Here is a 23,502-nt window from a genome sequence, read left to right on the forward strand (position 1 = left end):
GATCCTAAAAAGTGGCTGTTGGTCAGTGCTGACAATACAAGTAGGACTTGATCAGGCTACCATAAAAGATGGAGCATAGTGATATGCTCCCGTCAGTATCACGCAACAATGCTAAGATTTCAACACACGCAACATCTTGGTTTTCATGCAATTATCCTGTGAATGAAGAAGCATTCTAGCGCCACTTTTTATCCACTGGAAAATCGGTGCTATGGGAATTGTAGTTTGTTGTGGCACCCGAGCCGTCTGACAGAGAAGGCTAAATGTCCCCCCAAACTACAGTCCCCAGAATGTCATAGCCTGAGCCATGGGGTCATTTCTGCAGTGTGGATGCAGCCTTGGTCAATGCAGCAGGTTACTTTACTTTTGCAAAATCGGGATTGTGCAGTCCATTGTTTTTTACCCTTTTCCCACTTGGCTGTTCAGTCCCACCAACCAGAGCACAGACGCTGGGTTTGCATTGATGGTCCAAATGGAGACCAGGTAGTTCCAAGTGATGGCCAAGGGAGGCAAGATGGTGGCCTGAGTGGAAGTTGAAAGAGCACTGCCAGGGTCATCGGCCAATCTGTCTCGAGGGAGATTTCTTTACCTCCGAGATGGTGATCAGTTGCAAGTCTTCAACTTGCCTTTTAAGGTTGCTCGAAAGATTTCACCCTACCCTTGGAAATAAATCCACCCAAAAACAGTTTCGCTGTGCTGGCACATAGCTATGCTAATGGGTTGTGGCTCCTTGGCAGCATAGAAAGAAAGAATAAAACCTCAGCTTCTTTCATGCGCACAGCATCTTGATCGCCTGGAGGAGATCCTGGTTTAACAGAGGAGACCGGGCAAGGGGCTATTTCTGACCCTGGATGAAAGGTCATCTTCTATACCCCAGTGCCACACTTTGCCATTTGCTTTCCTTATATATAGTGTTCTTTGTTTTCTTTGGGTCTAGTGGCAGAGAGCTACACATCTTGTGCTGTCTTCTTTCTCTTTAGAAATATCTAACTACGAAATTTTTCTTTTGGGAGAACATTTTACATTCGATGTTTTTGCACACTGCTTTATTTTATTGCAAGACGGAATAAAAACCTGTTGCTTTTTGCCAAACCTCTTTTTTGACTAATGGCCGATGAGCCTAAGAGACGGAGGTTTACACGAGGCCAAATTTAACCTCGGTGATGAAATAGATTTTAAAATTTTACTTATTTATTGCATTTTGAAACTGCCTGATCACCAACATTTTCTTGGTGGTGTAGATATATAACGAACAATAAAATGATAATTAAAGGCGGCGTATCATAAAACCAAGACTAAACCTGTCAATGATTATAATTTAAAAACTCCCACCGAATCAAGTCAGTGTAAAACCAACTGCACAAAAAAGTCATTTCTGAGTTATAGTGATGCAAAAGCAAACCTATCACAGGATTTCTTTGGCAAGATTGGTTCAGAGGAGATATACCATTGCCTTCCTCTGAGGCTGTGACAATGTGACTTAACTAAGGTCATCCAATGGTTTCCATAGCTGAGTCCTAGTCTCCACAGAGTTTTAGTCCAGCTCAACCCACTACTCCGTCCTGGCTCTCAGTCTTTCAAATGCCTAAGAATTTAAGGAGTTGTTGTCTGGTGCAGAAAAGATCGTAACTTAGATGCCAAGCGAGCTTCTCTGGGGAAGGCATTGGGGTGCCATCGCTGAAAAGTCTCTCCCTCTTGTAGTCACAGCCTTCTTTTCATTTAGCAAGGAACACCTAAATGGTCTGGATGAGATGCTCCATCACAAATATTCCGTCATAATCATGAGATGTTTTGTTAGTTAGAACAATAATATGCCGCTTCTACAAGAGTAGTACTATGATAGGTTTGAGTGTTGGATTAGGACTCTGGAGACCAGGCTTCAGATCCCCACTCATCCATGGAAACTCATTGGGTGGCCTCAGGCAAGTCACTCTTTCTCAGAAGAAGGCAATGGCTAACTCCCTCTGAACCAGTGGTTCTCAACCTTCCTAATGCCATGACCCTTTAATACAGTTCCTCGTGTTGTGGTGACCCCCAACCATAAAAGTGCGGTGTCTCGATTCCTAAGACCTTAGGCAAATGCTGTGAAAGGGTCGTTTGACCTCCAAAAGGGTCGCAACTCACAGGTTGAGAACTGCTGCTCTGAACAAATTGTGCCAAGAAAACTCTGTGAAGTCTGCCTTGCCCATGCCTTCAAGTCATCTGTCAACTTCTGGCGACCCCATGAATTTGTTAGGCAGGGAATACTCAAAAGATGGTTTGCCAGTTCCTTCTTCTGAAACAGAACTTGCAGCCCCTGGTATGCATTGGCGGTCCCCATCCAAGTGCCAGTTGTGGCCGAGTCTCCTTAGCTTCCAAGATCAGAGGGGATCTGGTGTCGCGAGGGCAGTGGAAGACCCAAACTTTGGTCTTCCAGATGTTTTGGACTTAAGCTCCCAGAATGTTTGGCTTTCGACCAGACTGGTTGGGGCTTCTAAGAGTTGAAGCCCAAAACACCTGGAGGACCAGAGACTGAGGTTCACCTTCTTGTGTGCCTCCAAGTCATTTTTGACTTAGAGAGAGACCCTAAGGTGGACCTATCCTCAGGTTTTCTTGGCAACTTTCTTCAGAGGTGATGTTGCCATTGCCTTCCTCTGCTTGGCATAAATTGAAAATGACTTGAGGGCACATAACAAAAACAACTACAATGAAATCTGCTGTCCACCAAAATATTGTAAAAGCTAGCTTTCTGACACAAAACATAAGCTGTGGATGGGATAGGAAATAGAAAGGAACAAGTTTTCCCAGTTTAGTAACTTTCCCCCCTGCCTCCTTAGTAGTGATTCTTTCTCTCCCAGGGCAACTAGGTATATAACTAACTATCAGCCTATTTTTGTGACCAGAGTGCCATGTTCATGTTTGTTTCTGCTTTAAGACAGTGGCCTAAAACAAGGCAGAAGGAAGGCAACGTACAAGTTAACAAAACTCTGGTATGAATTTGGTTGGGAACACTGGGTGCAGCAACAGTTTAGACGTATTATGGAATCTGAGTTCCCAGGATCTTTGGTTTTTTATCATCTTATCTGTAAGGCGTATCCACTGTTCAATATTGAAACTGAACCCAACCAGCTTGCCAATATTTACGCCTTCAAAGGGCACAGCTCTTTTCTAAGTTTCTAGACAGATTGATCTTGCTTTTTTCTTTTCTTTTTTGGCCATTTGGTTCTGGGGTTCCTTTTTTGGGGGGTGGGGAGATATTTCTGCCACGAAGAAATGGTTTTGCAAATGCTGCCCGGTGTACGGAGATGACCATAGCTTTCCATGCGGGGCTAAAACAGTCTTACCATTTTAAGATTTAGGAGAGCACGGTGAGCGACAAATTTTGAAACACGCAAGAAGCTTCCCAAAGATGGCTTGTCACACCCAAATCCCGGCAAGAAGCCAACTTGCAGCCCAGTTGTTTGTTCCCATCATGCATAGTTAAGTAAAAAATTCAATGCTGCAATTTACCACATTGGCCAGTCGCACAGATGGCTCCTTGGGAGGGTTTATTAAAATTGTGGATGATCGGTTTCCCAATTTGAATCCTCCCTTGTTGAGTGACTATAGGCCTCTTTTGGATAAAAGACTAAGGATAAGGTGGCCCTCTCCATCTTGCTTTCTTTCGGAACTTCTTACAAGTCATCACTTTTGAAGAAAGAGGGCTGGTGTCTATAGCTGTTTGAGTCTAAAAACTAGCTCTGTCTGTAAGGGATTGCTGATCACTGATCAGCCATCAATTGATCTTACCCTTCCAATAAACAATAGGTGCTAACAGCCATCATGACATCTTGTGGCAATAAATTCTTTACACCAACTTTGTATTGAAAGAACAGGGCAGCATCTTTTATTTGTTGTCAGTGTGGACTATCCATTTGGAAGCAGCCAAATTGAGTGGATAACATGCAGCTCTGTCCATACTGTTGGAATGTAACTCCCATCGGAGTAAATTGATGGATGATGTGAGTTGTCATCCAACAGCATTTGAAGAACCACACATTGGAATAGGGTGCTTCCAAGGGGGACAGTTCCCAGTGCTACAGGTCAAGAGATGTCATGAAATTATTCTCTCATCCCCGCTCAGGAAAAACATCTGGGGGCACCTGGATTTGTCCCCAGTCCTGGATTTGTCCCCAGTCCTTTCTCTTATAGGTCTCCTCTCTCTCTCTTTGTACACATATTATTATCCTGGCTCATAGCTGTAGGTGGATCCAACTTCCTATTATGAAGCTGTCTCTTCCATCCTCTTAAAAAAAGCTCACAGTCATCATCCTGTATCTCACAGTGTGAGTGAATTTTTAGTTTTTTGTGGGTTTTTCGGACTATGTGGCCATGTTCTAGAAGAGTTTATGCCTGATGTTTCGCTGGCATCTGTGGCTGGCATCTTCAGAGAACACAGAACAATACGCAGATTAACATGTAAATCACGCCTCCCAAGCTAGATTCACACAGTACATATATATATACCCCATTCACTTCCATGCCAGCATTCTCTGAAGATGCCAAGATAACAAGAAAATGAATTGTGAATGTTGGTCCTTTGTTGCTGTTTTTAAAATGCAAGCTGGTGGTCATGTCATCTGGGTAATAATGCCAGTAACCATCACCTCAGTAGACCCAAGCGCTATTGCCCTTGCGTGACGTCTTGTTTGGGCTCTGGTTGTGTGAGTTACAAGCCATTTTCCCAATCTCCCTTCTGGGTATTACCAAGGTGATTTCATGCCAACCTAACAAATAACAACAGCGTAGGCTTGGCTGAACCAACAACCCTGGCTCGTTCCTCCCCTCTTTCCCTCTTTCTTTATTTCTCTAATTCTGCTTTGGGCTGGTCTATTTGTTTTCTGATCGAAGAGGCTCTGCTGGGTGAGGCGCTCCCTCCCAGGACAGCGCAGGGGGTGGGTACAGTAAATCCTACTCTTTCACCGCATTTTCTTCCTCCTCATTGTCTGACGGAAAGACGCAGGTATTCCAGAGTAAACTTTTGACATTACCTCTGCCCCCTCTATTCCCCCCCCCCCCCCAATTGCTTGAGTCACCTAACAGAGGTCAATAGGAAGGAACTGCTGGGCAGAGCAAGCATCTCGGAGAAGAAGGAAATGTGGTTCAGCAAGGTCTCTGTTCCCCTTGTGAAAAAAAGGTTGAACAGCTCATATAGAAAAGTGTGTGTGTTTGTGAGGGAGACATAGTAGCTGCAGCTTTGTAGACCAGATCATGCAAGGTCACACACAACTGGGATGAATCTGGGTTGAATCCTTGGTGTTCACACATGTCCCCAATGCACTCAATGCACTTTTTTTTTGGCGGGGGGGGGGGGGGAAGCTGGCAAAAACGCCACTTAACCTGGATATTCAATCTCATTGTTTCCCTGAAAGATCTGCATCAATCCACATCGGCGGCAGTGTAAATACGCTTCCGAATCGATCCAGATTGCTCTCTATCATTAAGGAAGGGAGGCGGCTCCATTTTGACCCAAAACGATGGCATGTGTGAATAACAGAAGGGTTAAACTGACTTGAAGAAATTCACGAACCCAAAACATAATGGGAACAACAAACCTGACATGCATCACTGAAGCGATCCACATCTCTGCGGGACAAAAAAATGAGTGTGAATGGCCCCTTAGATTGTAGCCCAAACATTCACTAGAAGAATGCTTCAATTCAAGCTGTATCCCTTGTCATGTTCCTCTGTAGGTTGCCCTTGCTTTGCATGGTTCAACGTCCAATTGAAGCATGCAAACTTACCACTTAAGAGTAATCCATTCCCATTACTTGTCATGGGATCTCTGTAGGACTGATACAGGCTGTGACCTTATAAAGTCTTCTGTGGCTTGGGTCCAGACAGTGAAAAAGATAGTGTCTCCTCATTTGCGCATGGCCAAATTTTGAGATCCATTCTCAAAATGGAGGCTTTCTCTCCTTCCCATGGCAGGCTGGGCCTTCTCTGCTCTTCTTCTTTCAGCTCACAAACATATCTTTGACCACTAACTCGCTGCTTTGGGAAGGTCTTTTAATGGACCATTCTGCATTACCCTCTTTTTTTTCCATTTAAGTTTTTAAATGCTTTTAAACTATCTCAGTTTCAGTGTTTGGTTTTAACATAAATCTTATTTGTTTTTCATTGCCCTTCAGGGCAATGATTGATTGGCTTTTAGCTTTATTCTCCTTCAATTCATATTGCAAGTTGCCTTGGGTCCTGCATTGTAAGAAAAGAGGGAGAACGGATGAATATGAGAATGGCACAAAAGCTGCAAATGCATGTCAAAATGCTTCTGCAATTCCTGCCAAAATAGCCTTTAAGGTAACTTTGAAATGGCTCTTGAAATCTTTACTTGCAAAGCCAGTAGAATTACTTCATTCCGACTTTAATTTTTGAAGTGTGGTTTTCTTGTCCCCTCATTACAGGGGAGAAAAAAGTAACTTGTTGCAAATGTCAAGCTTCTATTTCTAATCCAATTGCGAGCCAAAGAAGAAGTAGTGGGTAGGGATTCTTTCAACTTCCACATGAGTTACTCTGGACTCAAATAAGGCAGGATGTGTGTGTGGTGTGTACCTGCCTCTGTGCAGCCACTCTTTTGCGTTCCTTGAAAGCTGCGTCCTTTGACATTTTGAGCTTTCATGGAGATTGCAGATCCTGGACAAACAGTCCTGTTGGATGAGACGACATTTCCAGAGAATGTGGAAATCCCAAAGGAAACGGACTTCCCCAAAGTTACACGTTTGGCTGATGGTTGGAGCCTGGCGCCAGTCCCTTACGGCCAGGAAATCCAGAAATTAACCACTGCTTGACCACTGGTGGAAGCCTGGCAGTCGCAACACTGGCACTGGAGTGCTTGAAGGTGTCTCAAGGGAAGGGACTGTTGTCAGAAGGGCCACGTTAATATTTTGGAGCAACAGCCATACGCCACAATTGCTTTGGTTGCAGGGTTCTCAAACATATGAGGATGGACGGAGGGCAGTTTTTCCTTAAGCCAGATTGCATTGCAATCTGCTCTCCAGATGTTACTAGACTTCACATTGTTGGTTGGGGGTGATGGGGTTTGGAGTCCAATAACATCAGGTGAGCCACAGGCTCTCCCTTTCTCAATTTGTATGTGGACATAACTCCTAAACTGAATGCTTTGCACATTTGACTGAGAGATGTGCCTTTCCATCACAGGCCAAGGAGGAGGGCTTTAAAATGGATGTGAAAAAGGCAGCCCTGGAGATTGAAACTGGCCTTATCAGTTGGGGTTTTCAGCCACCAAAAGCACCCAGCAAGTTATTATTCTGTGTTAGGGAACAGCAAATTTCCTTGCATCTTTGCAAAAATGCGATTTCTAAGGATTGTGGTTGAGGACTAAAAGATTCAGGGATGCCATGTTCAGTGTGACTACTTTCCAGTGGCAGAGTGCATCCTTTCCATGCCAAGGGTCCCAGGTTCAGTGCTTGGCATCTCCACATTCTCCTTCCCTCCTCCACCTCCTTGGGGCTCAGGTTCAACATAATCCAAAATCACTATGCTTGAGAATGGAGAGTTCCCGAAAGTCAGGGCTAGATGCACAAATAATCTGGGGATAGATGGACCAACAGCTTGGAGTTAGGCAGCTTCCATATTGAGCTCAGCATCTCTGAAATAAAACCCTCCAAACTTTTTTCACTAACTGAAGTGGGGTGTTTGCGTGTTTTGCCAATCTTAGCATTTCCAAAGTGCATTTCTTCCCACCGTGTGTGAGTGATGGTTGTGGAAATGTCCCTTGTCGCATGGGCTTTTGAACGGATAACCACTGGATGGGTTGTTGGTTTCTTTTTATCTGCGGACGTTTCCATACGTCCTAGCCATGCGTGTGCTTTGCTTAGCAAAGGGGAAAGCCACAAATCCCGCACAGAGGTTGCTTGTGCCAATTCTAGGATAATTGATAAGGAGGAGGAAATAATGATTTGGGCTTAAATTTAATTGTAGCTTTTGGCCTTAGCAAAGGTGGCTCCGTGACGGTCAGTGAGGCTGTCGAGACCAGGGCCACCTCTGCTGCCCAAAGTACAAACAAGATGGCACCCCTTCCTTTTCCTTGTAGGAAAGCTGGCTGGACTGGCAGAAGAAGTCTTTCTTCAACGATTCAAGCATGCCCACTTCCAAAGCTAGCTAAGGAGGCATAGGGCAGACTGTGTGGCACCTCTCTCCAGCACAGGGCTTGCTGCCTCACCATTATCAGCCGCCTGCGGAGGTGACCATGCCACTCTCCTCAACGCTAGGGATGGCTCACTATGGGTTTTGCCCCGCAAAGCCCACCGCTTTTTGCCTAGTGAGCCGGTGGCTCGCTTTCCTTTCCCCCGCTTTCCTCCCCCTCCCGGCCTTCGAAGAGGAACGTGCGTTAAGGCAGAAAATATTTACAGGTTTTATAGCTGAAGCACAAACAGGAAAAGCCCTTTTTTGAATGTTAAAAAAGAAAGTGAACGTCGCGGGTATTCAAAACAGGGATTGCCATGGAAACACCACAATATTTGCTTAAATTGACACAAAGGAGGTTGCTAGTTGCAAGGTTTCGGCTTCTTTGGGCTGCGTTTTCTTTGGCCTGTCACCTATCTCCGGCGAATCTTGGCAACCCAGTTCCCTGGGTCTTTTCTTTTCTTTTCTCTCTCTTTTTCTCCCCCCCCCCCCCCCGAAACAAAAAGGAAATCTCATATTGACGTTTCAGAAATGTTTGCGTTTTCCTCTTTCTCTTTTTAAGGTTAACACTTGTGTCTGAGGTTCACTTTCTGCCTACCAAAAAAACACCATTTCGGATGCAAGCTGGGAGTAAATCCCACGATCTCGGTGGGCTTTGGTTCTAAGTAGACATGGTTAATAAAAAGGGACTGTCAAGGCAATTGGTCATCTTCCTTACCATTGCATGCATGACATTGCTTTTTACTTGACCTCCAAATTCCATCAACTAGAGCCAGGTTGCAAAGTAAGATAATCCAGATAAAACAATGTCTTAGGGACAGTAGTTGCATCTACAGCTGGATAGATCAAGGATGCTAACACACATATATGAAACTAAACATTAATACTGTATCAAGCAATTTAATACCCCAGTTTTACAAGTGAGATACACTGAGGCTGTAAGATAAGGGATGAGCACCAGGCTGGTCATAGTAGAGAATTATTATTATGGCATAGATGGGCTAGGGACTTCCAAAGAGCCACAACCAGCTGAAATTGGCAGCACTAGGTTGTCTGACTCTAATGGTTGTGCCTCTTTATGGTGTTTTGGGGCTGCTTTGGTGATGGATTCAAACTACAGGGAAAGAGATTCCACCTAAAGGTTAGGAAGAACTCAAAGACATAGCTGTGTTAGTCTGAGAAATCACACGCAAAGGGATCTTGTAGCACCTTTGACACATAACTGAAAGAAAGAAGTGCCGAGAGCATGAGCATTTCTAGATTTGGGCCTAAATGTAATGTTTGTAGTGTTTCTCGACCCTTGAGAAACATATTTTTGACATCTTTTCCCAATATTGTTGAATATTCCTTCTGTTTCTATCATAACAAAGCTATGGAAAGGAATGCTTTTAAAATACATCTTTTCTTTCTGTTTTCAGGGCAAAGAGACAACACCAGGTTTAGGGAGCCTGCCAGATTCAGCTGTTTCCTGAAACGCCCGGGGAGGGTTTCACATATTCTGACCATCCCTCCTTACGGTGCGATTTGGAATGGACTTCAAGCCCAGCATCTTGGATACAAGGTACCTATTTGCTTGTGTGATGGTCAAAGCTTGTGATCTAGGCGACTTTATGATTATGATTATGATCCTAAGCCGCTTTGGAAATGTGCAAGTTCCCCTGCTTCCATTGAAGCTCCATATGGATACTTCTAGTGTGTACATCTCTCAAGGAATGCTCTGATGCCACCCAGCGCTCAGCATATCTACAATATCCTTATGACTACCACCTTATATGCTGTTCACTACCTTGATACCTTAAGAAAGAAAGCTTTTGCATTACTCCCAAGTTGTGGATGACATTCTGCACTAACCAAGAGCCATGAATGAGATGCCACACATCTGTCTCCCTCTACTAGAAAATTTAGATATGACCTGACAAGGCAGAATCCCCTGCCCCATCCCTCATGGTTTGCTGTTGCTGGCGTGGGGGAAACATATGGATCTCTCTGTCACGTAACTGTAAGCTGAAATAGTTGAGAATGTATTGTTTATGAGCAATATGGTCTTGCCTGCTGCCCGCTTGCTCTCACTTTACTCTTCTTGCCAGCAGCTCTACAGACTGGAAAATGTCCGGTGTTAGCTTGTTTAGCGTTATGGCCAGACTAGGATTTCTAGCTTGTTATTTACAAGCCAAGAACAAGCCCTGGCTTGAAGTTCTGGCTTGATGGAAGACCAACAGGCCAGAAATCACAGTTTGGATGTAACACTAAGCAAATAGGTGCTGGAAGTTTCTTGGTGCATTTTATCCACTCCTGCTGATAGGAGAAGCCAGACTGGATGCTTTTGGACAGCACAGCGGCACACATGCTCACAGTCATATATGTATAATGAGTCTCCTTTTGATGTGGAGACCAGTCCATGACATTGGGACACATCTTGTATTAGATGTTATCACATTTGGACACAGGTTAAGTTATAGTAGATATTTTCAGTGGAGGAGGTAAGGTTGTGGGAGACAGACATGCTGTTGTTGTCTTCAGCAGATGTCATAAATTTAGGGCTACAGTCAGTTAGCTCTGAATTTAAAACTAGATTGTCAGCTCTGTAAGTACTGTTGAGTTTCATGCATGTGGAAGTTAAACCTCTCCTGAGTATCCCTTTCCCTTTCAGAACTGCCATACCCAGAATTCTTTGGGGAAAGGGATGCAGGAACCACGGCAGTTAAACTGATTTCTGTTCATTGTGCATAGACATTTACTGTCCAGACTGGCAAACCTTTCAGTTGCGCCTCAGTCATGCTTGATATTTTGAAATCTGTCTCGGTGGTGGTTTATTTGGATGCTACACAGGATGAGGCCATGTGACAGACAAAAAGAAGCTCTTCTTTATGCCTGCCGAACTCCTTGCCATAAGATGTGGTGAGAGCCAGGAATTTGGGAGGTCTTTATGGGATGAGATGAATTGAAGGGGATGAAGCTTACCAATACACAGATGCTCAAACTCAGCCTTTTAAAGCCCCGGGATTTGGGTGGATGGATTTGTTGATTTCTATCTCTCGCCGTAACTGGTTGCTGTTGTATTTACGAAGACATCTGTGCATTTTGGGAAACACGTACAGGAATGAAAAGTCTCACCTGCCCTTAACCAAGTCGGGTTCCGTAGCAGTTTCTGTGGATTCATTTTGCGTAGCACAGTGGATTGTATCAGGATGCAGTGTGGTTTTGTGGCTGAGGTGAAATAAGGCTAGTGTTACCCAGGCACTGTGGCTAAGAGAGTTGTAAACCAGCGAGAGCTGAGCTCACATCTTCCCTAGCCACAAGCTCATTCTGTGGTCCTCACCTCACTGACTTCATCCATTTTGGTGTGGCGATAACACCAGACTACTACAAGGCACTGGTAATTGCCTGCTATTGAGTCAAACCCTTGGTCCATCTTCTTGGGATGGTTGATATTGAAGTAGGCAACTTTGAAGATTTGGAGGGCTGCCCCAAACGTGGCATTTTTGCCCTTGAATTCCCCACCCTTAAAATTGGGGGGAAGCGAAATGGTCAGTTGTGTCACCTTGAAACCTATGGGCATGTGATTGGACATTTTAAGGCAAAATATTTAAAATCATCAAGATGGGGTGGGCTGTGAGGGCCATAGAAGCAGCCTTGGGACTGCATAGAGTCCATTGGCCATAAAGGAGCCCTAGTGGCACTGTGGTTAAATGCTGGCACTGATGCCACAAGGTTGTGAGTTCATTCCCAGGGGGCTCCAAGGTCCACTCAGCCTTGCATCCTTTTGTAGGTTGGTAAAATGAGGACCCAGCTTGTTGGGGGCAATTGGCATACAGATTGTAAACCACTTAGAGAGTGCTGAATTCATTGACAAGCGGTATAGAAATGTATGTGCTATTGCTATTGCTACTGCTAGGCTAACTTGCCAAGCCCTGATCTATACAGATAGGCAGTTCCTCTCCGTCTTCCATCACTTTATTTATACATTACTCTCTCACACAGACATTGGGACTCAGAAGGGTCTTTCCCACCTCTGGTCTGGGATCAAACCCAGGGACTTTCAGCATTTCAAACAAATTCTCTAACATGGACCTTCAGGCCACCCTATTACGATAAATCAAGATTTCAGTCAAAAAGTCTGATTGAGGCAGGAAACCATGTTAAACCAGATCAGATTATCAGTATATAGGTATGGTGGGTCCTGGTTGGCAGAGGGGTCTTTGTGCTTTCATGCTTCCCTGCCAGCAAATAGGGAGGCTGTACCGATAAGCTTCAGCCCTCCCCACGGATCCTGCGCAGGGCTATTATAAGGGTTAATAAGATAACCTATGCAATCCTCTTTGAAGGCTGGGCACATGCTCATTGAAAGCAAAACGTTGTTGTTCTTACCCAGAGCTGTTTAACTCAACTACCTTGTTGTCTTGTGTCTCTTGCCTGCTGATCACAACATGGCTTCTTCTGACAGCTTGCTCCGTGGGGGGTTCTCACTGCTCCCACCATTGGTTTGTCCAGAAGATAGCCATAACTTTCCCCCCAAAAGGGCCTTTCGCACATCCAGTTGTTTGGGCTAAGCAAACGGCTTTTTGTATTTTCAGTTTGCGTTACTGTTATTACTATTTTGTTTTTATTTTCTGGGGCTGCCAGGGAGGAGGAGGAGGAGGAAGGAAGGAGGAGCGAGAGGCATCTCTGGGCAAAAAGCCGGGTTGTCGCCTCCATCTGCTCAGGCCTGATGTTTGGCCAATCCATATTGTTAACATATTGCCTGCCATATGGATCAGCTCAGCTCTCCAGGAACGCATGGGAGACCTGACCTCTAGTGTGACAAGATGTGAGCATGAAGGACGGGCCTGACAGCAGCCCTTGGGTCTTGGAGTATGAAACGGTGTTCCAGGCGCCTCTCTGCTCCTCTCCATGTGCTCTCTCTCTCTCTCTCTCTTTCTCTTTGAGCCGGCTTGCCTTTGCTCTGTCTCTGTCTCTCTTATTTCAAAACTTCCCCATCCCTGTTTTTCCGTATCCCTGGTCTGTATTGGATCAATGACCTTCACTCATAACAAGACCAGACAGTTCTAACCTCCCTCCCCCAGGCCTTCGATCAGATGTTTGGTTGATGGCTGCAGTTAGCTGAGCGGAGAGAGAGAGGGAAAGGGAAAGGAGGAGAGGCAACCTATTTATGAAGGAAGGCCCTGTGTATCTTTTTAGCATACTCCACACTTGTCCCAGTTTGGGAAGGACAGTCTGAATTAATCCTCTGCTGCCTTGCTTTTTCGGCTGCTTTTAAAACGTCCCAGTTTCTCTCTCCTCTCATTTCCTCCATTGGTGCAAACTGAGTACAAAGTGCAAAAGTAACTCATACTCTATCACCTTGTGCGGAGAAAAGAGGAGGGAAGGAGGAGGTCTTGCCCTTCCCTGTAGACTTTGGCAAAAGCAAACTGCTTCTGCTTTCACTAGTTTGTAATGATTTTTGCCATCCAGACCACACTCTGATGTTGCTTGGACACACATGTCCCAGTTTTCATCTGTGAAATGTTGGAGGGTATGTTTCAGATAGAGAGCCAGCATGGTGTAGTGGGTTGAGCATTAGATTACAACTCTGAAGACTAGAGTTAAAATCCCTGTTCAACTTGGGTAAGTTACAACATTTGGGGGTGCGCTGCAGCTCACTGGTATGACATGTTTCATACGTAGAAGGCCCCACATTCAGTCCTTGGCACTATCTCTAAATGTGGCCTCAGTCTGAAACCAATATAGTCATTGTTCATCTATTTACTCACAGATATATAACTCACTTATGTGGACATTGTGCTATAGGCAGATCAAACTAATCTATAATCTGTAACTAGTTGAAGTCAAAGATTTCAACAACTGATGTGCAGCAGTTACAAAATGTACAACGCACAGAACATACAGAAAAAAATATATGTGTTTTGCATTGGCTATGAATTCAGTGCCTTCATGGAAAGGCTTCCAAAAGGGGTAATTTTCAACCTGTGTCTAAAATGTAAGGATGTCAGCTCTCAGAAGGAAGATTATTTCTCATTGCGGGTGCCACCGTGGCAAAGGCCCTGCCCTGAATGATGACAGAGAAGACCTGGGGCACTATCAGGAGGGCCTCTTGGTACAAGGCAGCATCATAATATTGCCCCAGAGGGTTCAGGGCTTGCCACGTGTTTCCACCTTGGTGCATGAGGACTAGAAAAGTTGTGCTAGAAAAGCAAATGAAATGTATCCTTCCCCTTCCCCCAAATCCTGTGCCTGTCCTAGATCTGTCACCCGGCAGCTTGCGTACTAGTCTTGTACGGGTGTGTCCCCTGGAACCTTATCTACATCTATAGATTCGCTCCTTCCCACATATATTAATACCTGGCGTTTGATGGAGTATTGAATGGTTGCCCTTGTTATTGTGAAACGAAAATGCAAAAAAGGAGCCTCAAAGAGGGGTGATGCAAGGCTCCTGATTTCCTGCTGATAACAGGTTTAGGGCCTGAAAACAGAAGGATGGCTGCAGGTGAACCAAACTTGGCAAGTGCTACAGGTTGGAGGATCGGACTGTCACAAAAAAATTGGAAGGGGCTTGTTCTACTTTGGGAACATTTTAAAGGGTAGCTGTCCCCAACCTGGTGCCTTCCAGATACCCTGGCCTGCAGACTCTTCATCGGTGGGTTGTATGGGCTAGGAACAGTGGGAGTTGTAGTCCTCAAATCCAAAGGGCACCAGGTTAGGGAGGGCATTTTAAAATGGATATAGCTAACCATTCCTGATAAGTCTCAGTGCACTTGTGGTCCAGGATTTTGCCATGATCAGATTTATCAAACATTCCAGACTAGGACTGTGAGGTTGTAAACACCTGTTGGCCTCCACCAGTCCAAATGCCATATGAAGATTACTTGAACCTGTGTTAGATCGGTCTTTTGATGAAGATCTCCAGTCCCTCCCTCTGTGTGTGTGTGTGTGTGTGTGTGCGCGCGTGCGTATTTCATCTTGTCCAGGACACTCTTGTGCTTTCCTCCCAAAATGGGCAAGATGTAGTCTGGTATTCGAACATAAGCAATTCTTAGGCCAAATATTTAAAAACAGAAGGAAGCATATAAGGGTTTTGTTTTTGTTTTTTTTTTTTTGGGGGGGGAGAAGTTTGGGTCCTGCCCCCTCCAATTAGGTTCAGTAGATAACAGTTGGACCAGCAAGAAGGAAATGCGCAAGACACATTTCTCCGACATGGCGCTCTATTAATAGTGTGATCTGTTGATGAACGAACCGGTGATGTATATATTTATATGTGTCTTAATGTCTTCTTTTCTGTGCAGTTTCCAGCCGGACTTAATTTAAAGGGGATGGCTATGTTCCCAAAATCTCAGTTTGGTAGGATCTGCATGTTGGGTGCTTTGGAAGAGGAGTTATGTTTCCCATTGGACACTCCACTTTAGTTAAGGGCTTCCTTTATTATGACTGCTTGCTTTACTTGTTTTTACACTCTGCTGTGCTCCTAAGGAAAAAAGTAACCTACAAAGATTTTTAATGTTTAGTTTGTAATGATTTTTGCCATCCAGACCACACTCTGATGTTGCTTGGACACACATGTCCCAGTTTTCATCTGTGAAATGTTGGAGGGTATGTTTCAGATAGAGAGCCAGCATGGTGTAGTGGGTTGAGCATTAGATTCAGATAGAGATAGAGAATTTACACATTCTTCCTCTAGTTATAGGAATGGTAAAGTCTTCTTCACTTAGCCGTGCATCTTGGGGAACCTTACAGTGATTCAGAGCATTGGGCTATATAGGCCAGTATTACCCACACTGTGTTGAATCAGGATTACTTAGAGTAGGTCTTTGGAATTCAGCAGGCCCTAAGTAACTCACACTCAAACTAAGTCCTAAGTAGTGGGTCTACTTTAGACAGTGACTAAATTGGATCTAGTTCAAACTTTGCCCACAGTTTCCCAGGGTTTCAGGTGGAGACCTTTTTCAGTCATAGCTGGAGATGCCACCAATTGAACTTGGAACACTTTCCAAGCCGGGAGCCCCTGCCTTTGACTCTAAAAGGTCCCACGTCCCATTTCTGATGGAAGTTGCAGTCAAAACATTATGGAGGGTAAGGAAATTTGCTTGGAAAGAAGCAGCCTGAATTGTCCCAAACACTCCTTAGAACCTCATAACACAGAGAGGATCTAGGACTAAATAATAAAAGGCTGACATTTTGAAAAGAAGCCGGTTAAAGTCATTCTAAGGTTACCGTCTGGCGCTTGCTGTAACGCTTCCTGAAACTACTACTATCCTACTCTCCCTTTTATAACCAGGCAATCGTTCATTCTGTAGGGAACTTGTTGGAAATGGAATGAGATGTTTTGCGCCTCTCCCTTAGATTGCTCTACTTCATGATTCCTCTCCTTGGGGTCCACCTTGTCCTTCACTGGCAAGGATGGGAATTGGTTCTTGCTCTCTCCTCCTGAGATGCATCTGTTGACTCCAAAGGTGTCCAGAAGGGCTTCTCCCAGCAAGTCCAATGCTGGCCTGCAAAGGAAGAGGAGGAGGAGTGGCAGAGGGAGGGTGCCGGTGTCCACAGAATGCCTCTTCAGATTAATCAGTGTGTTCTCCTCCGGAAATGCTAATGGGGAAAAGCAATTAAAGTGCCCCCTTTTCCCTCCCCCTTTTCTAAGTAATCTGTGTTAAGAGCTGGTAATGAAGGTTTAGTGCCATTGTAACTCAATATTTCAGCTTCACCGGTCTGAATCAAAAGCGATCCCAAACGGGGAGCCCAAGAGCAATGGCGGGTGGGGAGAGGAGGTTGGGAAGAGTTGGTCCCCGGAAGGAGCAGTGGTTACAGAGCTGGAGCTGATCTTGCTGGGATCCAGAGGCCATGAGATGTACATGAGGTGTGCCCAGGAGTCTGTGGATAACTGAACCAGTTTCTGCCCCCAAGGCTTTAGTGAACAACCACATTTTCCCTTTGGTGCTGGAGCGACAGCAGTATTGGTGCCAGTCGGGCCTCCAAGGGGCTTTGATTGAGAATTGCTGCATGGCAGAATGGGGTTAGACTGGATGGTCTTTTCCCACTCTATGATTCTATGATTCTGTCTAAAAAAGACATGACACAAAAGGAGAAGGGAATGGCAGTGGGGAAGGGGCTCAAATCCAGCAGTTCTTCTCTTCTCTCTCCTAGTTTGACTTTCCCCCATCTGCGCCATTGGCTGCGTTGGCTGAGAAATGGTGAGCACTGTGGTCTAACACATCTGGACTGGTGTTGCAGTAGTGACATACACTGGCGTAAGTGGCATTACACCTGTGGAGTGAATGTTGCCAGCCGTCTGTATCCTGCTGGTGGCTTAAGTGGAGATCTCAATGTGAATCCCTGCATGTGTAGTAGCACATTAGTGCTGAATGTCCATTGCAACTGCACAGCAAGATGCCTGCCATGCTCATTGACCATTTATCTACCTAATGTGCTACAAAGGTATTCATCCTTGTGGGGCACATAATGCAAGCAGAGTTTCTTAAGGCAGAGTTTCTTAAGGAAAAGAAAAGTTGGGCTGTTTAACTTCTGTCTCTTTGGATGTGGCTCTGATGCAACTCCATAAATACTCCACATCTTTCGGAGTCCTGTTGGTATGGTGGCAAGGATGTGAAAAGGTGGTTGCCTGCCAAGGCCTGGCCTTCCTGGAGAAAACATCCGGGAGCCAGGAGGCTGAGCCCTCTGCTTCCCGAATGGAGGCGAGTGCGAGCAGTGCGGCCTGGTTCCTTTAAAGCCGCCACATGCCAGGCCTCACGCGGTCCTGTTTTCTCCGAGGTCCCCCTGCATGTTATTCCAGGGCCGATCCGCTTTAGCTAATTAATAATCTGACAGGAGACACCCGAGGGATTAGCCGCTGAGACGAGTCAGGCCAAACCCCCGGCAAATGAGTCCCATGCTCCCTGGAGGCTCTGGGGTGACATTGGGGGAAGCGGGGAGAAAGAGAGGGGGTTGCAGCATGGGTGGGGGAACGCTGGAGGGGATTTACAGCCCTCAGGAAGAGGAGAGCAGCAGCTTACAAGGAGGAGGCAAGGAGGAGGGCAGAGGCGCTTGGGTGGCCCAGGATCTCTGTGGGGTCAGGGATGCTCTTTAAAGGTGTTTTTCTGACTGATGCTTCAATGCACCAAGCAGCTCTGGGGGGCAGACACAGGCGTGGATTTGTCCCCCTTTTCTTTTGTGAATCAGGCTCTGCAAGGAGTAAGATGGGCTGTAGGTTGTTGCATGGACCAAGTGTGCCAGTATATGCCAGTTGCTGGTTGTGGCTCTGTGACTCACATCCCACAGTTGTTTACTATGAGAACAGAATGCAGAATGCAAGAGAGGCTTTTGGTCTGATCTAGTCCAGCTCTTCGTATATCCCTACAATCAGAAACCCTTTACTACACCCTTCTCCAGGCTGACACCTCCCAAATGTTTTGGATTACTGTTGTTCTAGCGAATGCAGCCAATAGCTGGGAATGATGGGAGCTATAATCCCATGCAGCTGGAAGGTGCTAGGAGGGAGGCAATTTTCTCTATCTTCAAAGGTGTATCTGTTGTTGAAGGGACCAGAGGTTATAGGATAGCCAGCTTCCCTGATGGGCTTTGCTCATAAGCGTTTAGCCACCCGCTTTTGGAAACAGAGCACTGGGTTGGATGGACTTCCCATCTCACCTTCAGAGCTGGTGCTTCCGGAATCCATTTTAACCAGATGTTTGGTCCTCCTTCCTCAATGCTGGGAAAGGAAAGAGTCCAGCCCCGTTACTTCTGTTCATTCTCCCTTTCCGGGAGGCATTTTTCACTCAGCTGTGCCATATGGCTGAATACTCGATGAGCTTTCTTGCCATTTCCGCTGCCCATCTTGCTCCCACCAAGCAAGATTAGTGAAACTGCAGAATGGCTGCAGGACTGTTGAATGGGCCACTTGCCCCTCTTTCAATTGAAGGTGGCCATAGGGAGGTGTTTGGACTCTCCTCCCTGTATGAAACTCTCAGTAGACAGAAAGGTAGCTCATCAGGGAGAAATGTTCTAGCCTGGCCTGTGCTGCTTGCTTTCTGTTTTCAAGGACCTTCAAAATATATATATATATATATATATATATATATATATACGCACACGCACACACACACACACACACACACACACACACACACCAATTTAGAGAAGTGGTAAATGTGTGACTCCAAACGCAATAGCAGGCTGAAGCAGCAGTCCTTTCCACTGCTTCATCCCTGTGAAAGGTGGAAACAACACAACTGTGGCTTTTCTGGCAGTGGAAATTTCTAGAGGGTTTCTTTTCCCGGAACAGGAGCTGCTGGCTGTGTCGTTGTTGCATCCTCTTACACACACACATGCACACGCACAGCGGAGTGGTTTGGCCTGCCTCCTGCAATCTTGCCAATTGCCCATCCTGCCTCCTGACCAACATCATTAGCGCTGGGTATTTATATTTCATTAACGACATTAAGCCAAAATGGTATTAAAAGCCAGTGCTGGTGATAAATAGCGTATTAATAAAGAGGGAAGTGGGTGGCAGCGTGTGAGCATGCGTTGCTGCTTCAGAACAGTTCAGGCAGCCCTCCCTTTGGCTCGCCCGGGGAGATCGGGAAGGGTGGATCATGGAGGGATCCAAAAATGTGTGTTTGTGTGTGTGTATGTTTGTGTACATTTGCAGAAAGGACAGCATTGGATGGGCTGCCCAATGTCCCATGGGGCAGCAGTCTCCATCACTTGTGAATGGTACAAGGACAGGCAGAGGGCATGAAAAAGTGAGATTGTCGGTGGTGAACAAGGGAGTTTATCACACGGGTGGGATCCCGTGCAAAAACGGAATTTAAAATTCTTCTTTTGAGTGCATATACTTACATATGGGGAGAAAGAAAGATAAAAATGCCTTCTTCATACACACGATGATGATGATGATGATGATGATGATGATGATATAATTTTATTACCTTTTAAATCATAAAAGACAACTCAGTAACACATAACATATAGCAAAAGTAACAACATCCTAAACTATACTAAAAACAGACCCTAAAACCAACTAAGGGCCCGAACAGACAGGCCAAAATAAAGCTGCTTTGGGTCACTTTAGAGGTATGCTATTTAAATGATGCATGCGTCCTTAGAAGCCAGAAGCGGCACCAAAGCCATGCTCAAGTCCTAAGGACTGAAGCACAGCTTTGGCACAGCTTCTGGCCTCTTAAGATGCATGTGTCATTCAAACAGCAATACCTCCAAAGTGACTTTATTTTGGCCTGGTCTGTTCAAGTCCTAAGCTACATTGTTGTTGTTGTTGTTGTTGATGATGATGATGGTTTGGCATCCTCCCCTTCTGCCTCCCAGAGCCAAGGATCCCCTTCTGGCCTGTCTGTTCAATGCCCGGCCTGGAACTGGGGAGACTCACCTAGATGCCACCTTCCTTGCCCAGAGGCCCCCCTGGCATGACGCCTCCTTCTTTTTGAAAGGAATTTTAATCAAACTTGACTGAGGAGTGCTGAAAAACACGAGGAAGTAATTAGAAATCCAAATTTATGGCCTGCTCAAACGTTTCCCTGTTCCTTTTTTCTCTGCAAGACGCCTTGTGTTGTTTACCCACCATCCCCCTCTTTTCTCCCACAGCTCCGTTGTGGGTCCTGCGTCCTTCCTAAGCCAGTTTCTCTTGCACTTTCCCCACTCTCCACTTTGGGAGACTGAGAACAGGCTGGCTTGGCTTTGAGGGAAGCCAGGGCAGGTGTCAAAAAACCTCTTTTCAGAAACTCCTTATCTGGCCAGAGTTAATAATGTACACACAGAAGGACTCAGATTCCTTATCCTCCCTTGTGAGAGATTTAAAGCTCTCCGGTCAGATATTTTCCTCCTGGGAGGTTTGGAAAGGCATTCTCAGTAGTTTGGTCCCAACCTGTCCAAGGGGATGGGATCTATCTATATATCCTATTTCCCTCCCTGAGATAGGAGTTGATCACACTGGGGCTAATTTCGGCATCAAAGAGAGATTAAAGCACATTTAAAGCATCCCGCAAACAAAGCGGAAATGGCGAGTAATTGCACAAATGATGATCCCACGCAGTTGCACAAATAAAGTGATATCGGGAATTCATTGTCACTGAAATCTCTAAAGTAAAAAGATGTGTGTTGGTATAATGGTTTGAAGTTATAGGAGGTTAGATTTAGATTGAACATTAGAAGGAACTTCTCGACAGTGAGAGCAGCTCAGCAATGGAGTCAGTTTCCTAAACCGCTGGTGGAGATTTCCTGTGGACGTCTTCAAAAAGAGGCCGGAGAGTTACCTGTTGGGGATGCTTTAGCTGGAGATCCTCCATTGGACTCAGTGGAACATGATGCTCCTTCCAACTCTGATTTTTTTGCTACAGTCCATATTGTGGTGGTAATCTCTATAGCATGCAGGGGAAAGAAAGAGATGGCATTAGAAGCATATCATCCACTTGATTGGAGGAGATACAGAGCAGTGCTACACAAAGTGGTGCTCCATGGACAAGGGCCACTCTGGGAGCCATTGGCTTCTGGACTCATGGAGAGGCTTCAGCAAAGAAAGAAATAGTTGTTGTCAGTGGGTGCAACTATGGTGCCATGTCCCTGGCACCTTGCAGGGAAACATGGCCAATCTTCCCCCTTCACATAGCATGCAAAACACTGGCATAAAGGTTGGGTCTGTGCAGGCCCTGGAAGCCACAAAAATCATTGCAATCTCAACGTACGCACAGATTTCATTTTGTGTCCAGTTAACAACTTTTTTTCCTAAAGCGCAGCATGCACTCAACCCTCGGCAGTGCTTTCTTTGCAAAGTCCACTGTGGCTCTGACTGTTTTTCCCTTCCCTTTGTAACCATGGTCTCTGTGGTTTGGGTGCGTATATATGTATTTTTGGACTTAATTAAAGACTTGGAGGAGTTTATGCCAATGGGGTGGCCTTTTTATTGGGACCCTGAGCAATTAAACTACGGCATGAAGTTTCAGTGGAACTGGCAAGAAAGCAGGTTTGAGTTTTAAACTTTTAAAAGCACTCACGCCCTTGAATCAGATGTTTTTGCAGCCCTCCCTTCACCCTATTCCTTTCTTTCTTTTAAATCCACCACAGGTGACTCCAGTTTCCCATATTCTTTCTCTTGGACTTAGATAGTGGGAACTTATCTTTTTTGGGGGGAGGCGCATCATCTTTGTGATCCCAGTTGCCTCATTGAGAGCGGAAAGGAAGGTGAGCAGTGAAGGTATTGCAGAGATTGTGCCGAAGAAATTATTCTATCTAGCCTAAACTCCAGGTCAAGTAAAGCTAAATTTTGCAGTGATGCTGATTAAGGACATTTTGCTCATTTGCATAAATTATGCCGCTTCTGCTAATCATAGGGAAGTGAAAGCACTGAAGCTCTGCCAGTAACACACACACAGACGCACACAAACACAGCAGAGATCTTACCTTACCCTCCTGAGCTCCACCAGCCATTGCCATGTTCTCTCCTCATGAGGGCTAGAAACTTGTGTTGTTTTCCTTTTCTAAAGAAAAAGCTGAGAGTCTAAGGATACTGAATCTCTTGGCCACATTTGAGCTGTGTGGGTAACACTGTCAATATACAGAATGAATGGTTACCTGCCATTTTTGCAAGTGTGAATATGACCTCAGAATCTCTGCGCCAAAATGAGCTGATCACTGCTGAGTGTCCAAGATAAAATAGAAAGAAACCATTGTAGCCAATGGGCACAAATATCAAACATATAGCCATATTAGTCTGTAGACTCAGTAGCACTTCTGAGGCTGACTGAAAGAAAGAAGTTGGCAGCCTGAGCTTTCCTAGACTTCAGTCTACTTCCTCAGATGCTTTCAATGGAGTGGAAGCCATACTCAGATGCCTATGGCATATATATGTCTGTCCCTGGCTTCCAAAAGCATCTGAGGATGGAGACTGAAGTCTATGCAAGCTCATGCTGCCAACGTCTTTCTTTCCGTTAGTCTCAAAGGTACTACATGATCTCTTTACATACCGAATCTATATAAACATAATTCAAAGATATAGCCGTGTTAGTCTGTAGAATCAGTGTAGAGAGATCTGGTAGCACATTTGAGGCTAACTGAAAGAAAGCAGTTGGCAGCCTAAGCTTTTATAGAGTTAAGTCTATGTACCAGTCCTTGGTAAGCTGGCAATAAAAATAAATTGCTGGTCCTCCATTTCGGAGAGCTTGGGAATCTCTGCTCCGGACCGCGCCTGGTGTTGGGGAGTGTATGTGTGTTTTCTGTAGTAGTTAACCAGGCCTGAGCCGAAGCCGCAGTTTGGAAAACACTCTGCCCCATCCTTCTTCTCGGTCTGAACAGCTGAGCTCTCGTGACACACGCAGCCGCCGCAACAACTGTTGGGTGTGTTTGCTC

At 45.4% G+C, this 23,502-nt stretch overlaps 1 protein-coding gene across 1 annotated transcript in view; it reads left to right on the forward strand.

The window, feature by feature from the left end:
- LOC149307654 (zinc finger protein castor homolog 1-like) overlaps positions 1–23,502 on the forward strand; it is a 246,181-nt gene that overhangs the window by 40,496 nt on the left and 182,183 nt on the right. The window contains exon 2 of the mRNA XM_089534169.1: positions 9,582–9,724. The gene's annotated coding sequence lies outside the window, so the exon portion shown is untranslated. The remainder of the gene's footprint in view (positions 1–9,581; positions 9,725–23,502) is intronic.

This window comes from Sceloporus occidentalis, unplaced genomic scaffold (assembly GCF_023333645.1).
Source record: "Sceloporus occidentalis isolate IW3139 unplaced genomic scaffold, rSceOcc1.0.p SCAF_8, whole genome shotgun sequence".
Classification (NCBI taxonomy): Eukaryota; Metazoa; Chordata; class Lepidosauria; order Squamata; family Phrynosomatidae; genus Sceloporus; species Sceloporus occidentalis.